This window comes from Syngnathus scovelli, chromosome 20 (assembly GCF_024217435.2).
Source record: "Syngnathus scovelli strain Florida chromosome 20, RoL_Ssco_1.2, whole genome shotgun sequence".
NCBI lineage: Eukaryota > Metazoa > Chordata > Actinopteri > Syngnathiformes > Syngnathidae > Syngnathus > Syngnathus scovelli.
In genome coordinates this window covers 4224006-4229561 of record NC_090866.1, presented here as the reverse complement: position 1 = coordinate 4229561, position 5556 = coordinate 4224006, and positions in this window count along the sequence as shown.

The following is a 5556-nucleotide window of genomic DNA, read 5'->3' as shown; positions in this document are numbered from 1 at the left end:
GAATCGGTTAAAAAATGTAGAAGTTAGAGCAAATCTTGAATCCTAATAGAGAATGAATGGGAATTAAAAGAAAAAAAATTGCACCAAAATTTTTTGAAATTTGGAACAAAAGGAAAAAAAACAGCTTTAGGAGGTTCACTTTTGGGGTTAAAATGTTGAAATGGGTTTAATCGGGCAAAATTTGCAAAAGTTAGCGCAAATGTAGGTATTTAGGGCATTTAATGTTGAAATATGGTCACTTCCGGTTTGATTTGGGTCACTTCCGGTCTATTTGGGTCACTTCCGGTTTGATTAGAGGCACTTCCGGTCTAGCTGAGGTCACTTCCGGTTTATTTGGGGTCACTTTCGGTTTTAAAAGGTCACTTCCGGTTTGATTTGGGGTCACTTCCGGTTTGATTTGGGGTAACTTCCGGTTTACCTGAGGTCACTTCCGGTTCATTTGGGGTCAATTCCGGTTTGATTTGGGGCACTTCCGGTTCATTCCGAGTTCATTGGGGCACTTCAGGGTCAATCCAAGATGGCCGCCACTCTGGAAGTGGGGGTCAAGGGTTGAATTGTGGAAGTGGGGGTGAAGGGGGTGAATATGGTAAGCATAAGGTGAACAAAGTGAATAAAGTTGGAATTGGTTGAATCGGTTGAAAAATGTAGAAATTAGAAGGGAAAAACTAAATTTTTGGAAAATTTGGTGTCAATTTCAAAATTGAAAATTTGGAAATTTTGCTAAGTGGGAAGGTGTGGAATAGGTAGGCAAAAGATGAACAGTTGAAAGTTGGAACGAGTTAAATCGGCGGAAAAATGTAGAAATTAGAAGTGAAAAACTGAATTTAGCGAGATTTTGCAAAATTTTGTGCAAATTTTAAAAGTGAAAACGTGAAATTTTTGAATTTGGCAAGTTTGGGAATGTCCCCAATGTGATTTGAATGTGTTGAAATAAGTGAATTTCAAACTGGAACAACAAAAATGTGAAATGTTGAATCTGCCATTAAGAATGAATGGGGAAAAAATTGCCATAAAATCGTGAATTTTGTGAAAACGGAAAATTTTTTGAACGAAAAAAATGTAAGCACCTATGTCATGAATATTTGGAATAAGTGAAAAGTGGAACGGAGTCAATCGGTTGAAGTATGTGGAAGTAGTTAACGGACAAAAAAGTGAGCGGAATAAGTAGAATAATAATAACTAGAATTTGCAATTCCTGAAGAAATTGCGTGTGAAGGTGAAGAGGTTGAATAAATACTTGGGGAATGTTGCAGAATGATGTTGAAAAGAGTTGAATCGGTTGAAAAATGTAGAAATTACAAGGGAAAAAGGAAATTTGGGAAAATTGGGTGTGAATTTCAAAATTGAAAATTTGGAATTTTGGGTAAGTGGGAAGTTGTGGAATAGGTAGGAAAATGATGAACAGTTGAAAGGTGGAATGGGTTGAATAAGTTGAAAATGTAGAAATTAGAGTAGAAAAACAAAATTGTAGAGAATTTTTGGTAAGTGGGAAGTTGTGGAATAGGAAGGCAAAAGAGGAACAGTTGAAAGTTGGAACGAGTTGAATCGGTTAAAAAATGTAGAAGTTAGAGCAAATCTTGAATCCTAATAGAGAATGAATGGGAATTAAAAGAAAAAAAATTGCACCAAAAGTTTCTGAAATTTGGAACAAAAGGAAAGAAACGGCTTCAGGAGGTTCACTTTTGGGGTTAAAATGTTGAAATGGGTTTAATCGGGCAAAATTTGCAAAAGTTAGCGCAAATGTAGGTATTTAGGGCACTTAATGTTGAAATATGGTCACTTCCGGTTTGATTTGGGTCACTTCCGGTCTATTTGGGTCACTTCCGGTTTGATTAGAGGCACTTCCGGTCTAGCTGAGGTCACTTCCGGTTTATTTGGGGTCACTTCCGGTTGAAAAAGGTCACTTCCGGTTTGATTTGGGGTCACTTCCGGTTTGATTTGGGGTAACTTCCGGTTTACCTGAGGTCACTTCCGGTTCATTTGGGGTCAATTCCGGTTTGATTTGGGGCACTTCCGGTTCATTCCGAGTTCATTGGGGCACTTCAGGGTCAATCCAAGATGGCCGCCACTCTGGAAGTGGGGGTCAAGGGTTGAATTGTGGAAGTGGGGGTGAAGGGGGTGAATATGGTAAGCATAAGGTGAACAAAGTGAATAAAGTTGGAATTGGTTGAATCGGTTGAAAAATGTAGAAATTAGAAGGGAAAAACTAAATTTTTGGAAAATTTGGTGTCAATTTCAAAATTGAAAATTTGGAAATTTTGCTAAGTGGGAAGGTGTGGAATAGGTAGGCAAAAGATGAACAGTTGAAAGTTGGAACGAGTTAAATCGGCGGAAAAATGTAGAAATTAGAAGTGAAAAACTGAATTTAGCGAGATTTTGCAAAATTTTGTGCAAATTTTAAAAGTGAAAACGTGAAATTTTTGAATTTGGCAAGTTTGGGAATGTCCCCAATGTGATTTGAATGTGTTGAAATAAGTGAATTTCAAACTGGAACAACAAAAATGTGAAATGTTGAATCTGCCATTAAGAATGAATGGGGAAAAAATTGCCATAAAATCGTGAATTTTGTGAAAACGGAAAATTTTTTGAACGAAAAAAATGTAAGCACCTATGTCATGAATATTTGGAATAAGTGAAAAGTGGAACGGAGTCAATCGGTTGAAGTATGTGGAAGTAGTTAACGGACAAAAAAGTGAGCGGAATAAGTAGAATAATAATAACTAGAATTTGCAATTCCTGAAGAAATTGCGTGTGAAGGTGAAGAGGTTGAATAAATACTTGGGGAATGTTGCAGAATGATGTTGAAAAGAGTTGAATCGGTTGAAAAATGTAGAAATTACAAGGGAAAAAGGAAATTTGGGAAAATTGGGTGTGAATTTCAAAATTGAAAATTTGGAATTTTGGGTAAGTGGGAAGTTGTGGAATAGGTAGGAAAATGATGAACAGTTGAAAGGTGGAATGGGTTGAATAAGTTGAAAATGTAGAAATTAGAGTAGAAAAACAAAATTGTAGAGAATTTTTGGTAAGTGGGAAGTTGTGGAATAGGAAGGCAAAAGAGGAACAGTTGAAAGTTGGAACGAGTTGAATCGGTTAAAAAATGTAGAAGTTAGAGCAAATCTTGAATCCTAATAGAGAATGAATGGGAATTAAAAGAAAAAAAATTGCACCAAAAGTTTCTGAAATTTGGAACAAAAGGAAAGAAACGGCTTCAGGAGGTTCACTTTTGGGGTTAAAATGTTGAAATGGGTTTAATCGGGCAAAATTTGCAAAAGTTAGCGCAAATGTAGGTATTTAGGGCACTTAATGTTGAAATATGGTCACTTCCGGTTTGATTTGGGTCACTTCCGGTCTATTTGGGTCACTTCCGGTTTGATTAGAGGCACTTCCGGTCTAGCTGAGGTCACTTCCGGTTTATTTGGGGTCACTTCCGGTTGAAAAAGGTCACTTCCGGTTTGATTTGGGGTCACTTCCGGTTTGATTTGGGGTCACTTCCGGTTTACCTGAGGTCACTTCCGGTTCATTTGGGGTCAATCCCGGTTTGATTTGGGGCACTTCCAGTTCATTCCGCGTACATTGGGGCACTTCAGGGTCAATCCTAGATGGCCGCCACTCTGGAATTCGGGGTCAAGGGTTGAATTGTGGAAGTGGGGGTGAAGGGGGTGAATATGGTAAGCATAAGGTGAACAAAGTGAATAAAGTTGGAATGGGTTGAATCGGTTGAAAAATGTAGAAATTAGAAGGGAAAAACTAAATTTTGGGAAAATTTGGTGTGAATTTCAAAATTGAAAATTTGGAAATTTTGCTAAGTGGGAAGGTGTGGAATAGGTAGGCAAAAGATGAACAGTTGAAAGTTGGAACGAGTTGAATCGGTGGAAAAATGTAGAAAATAGAAGTGAAAAACTAAATTTTGTGAAATTTTGCAAAATTTTGTGCAAATTTTAAAAGTGAAAACGTGAAATTTTTGAATTTGGCAAGTTTGGGAATGTCCCCAATGTGATTTGAATGTGTTGAAATAAGTGAATTTCAAACTGGAACAACAAAAATGTGAAATGTTGAATCTGCCATTAAGAATGAATGGGGAAGAATTTGCCGGAATTTTGTGAATTTTGCGAAAACGGAAAATTTTTTGAACGAAAAAAATGTAAGCACCCGTGTCATGAATATTTGGAATCAGTGAAAAGTGGAATGGAGTGAATCGGTTGAAGTATGTGGAAGTAGTTAACGGACAAAAAAGTGAGCGGAATAAGTAGAATAATAATAATAATAATAATAATAAAGGACAGCAATAACAATAGTGTGAAGGTCTTCACCTTCACACTAATAACTAGAATTTGCAATTCCTGAAGAAATTGCGTGTGAAGGTGAAGAGGTTGAATAAATACTTGGGGAATGTTGCAGAATGATGTTGAAAAGGGTTGAATCGGTTGAAAAATGTAGAAATTACAAGGGAAAAAGGAAATTTGGGAAAATTGGGTGTGAGTTACAAAATTGAAAATTTGGAATTTTGGGTAAGTGGGAAGTTGTGGAATAGGTAGGAAAATGATGAACAGTTGAAAGGTCGAATGGGTTGAATAAGTTGAAAAATGTAGAAATTAGATTAGAAAAACAAAATTGTAGAGAATTTTTGGTAAGTGGGTAGTTGTGGAATAGGAAGGCAAAAGAAGAACAGTTCAAAGTTGGAACAAGTTGAATCGGTTAAAAAATGTAGAAGTTAGAGCAAATCTTGAATCCTAATAGAGAATGAATGGGAATTAAAAGAAAAAAAATTGCACCAAAATTTTTTGAAATTTGGAACAAAAGGAAAAAAAACAGCTTTAGGAGGTTCACTTTTGGGGTTAAAATGTTGAAATGGGTTTAATCGGGCAAAATTTGCAAAAGTTAGCGCAAATGTAGGTATTTAGGGCACTTAATGTTGAAATATGGTCACTTCCGGTTTGATTTGGGTCACTTCCGGTCTATTTGGGTCACTTCCGGTTTGATTAGAGGCACTTCCGGTCTAGCTGAGGTCACTTCCGGTTTATTTGGGGTCACTTTCGGTTTTAAAAGGTCACTTCCGGTTTGATTTGGGGTCACTTCCGGTTTGATTTGGGGTCACTTCCGGTTTACCTGAGGTCACTTCCGGTTCATTTGGGGTCAATTCCGGTTTGATTTGGGGCACTTCCAGTTCATTCCGGGTTCATTGGGGCACTTCAGGGTCAATCCAAGATGGCCGCCACTCTGGAAGTGGGGGTCAAGGGTTGAATTGTGGAAGTGGGGGTGAAGGGGGTGAATATGGTAAGCATAAGGTGAACAAAGTGAATAAAGTTGGAATTGGTTGAATCGGTTGAAAAATGTAGAAATTAGAAGGGAAAAACTAAATTTTTGGAAAATTTGGTGTCAATTTCAAAATTGAAAATTTGGAAATTTTGCTAAGTGGGAAGGTGTGGAATAGGTAGGCAAAAGATGAACAGTTGAAAGTTGGAACGAGTTGAATCGGCGGAAAAATGTAGAAATTAGAAGTGAAAAACTGAATTTAGCGAAATTTTGCAAAATTTTGTGCAAATTTTAAAAGTGAAA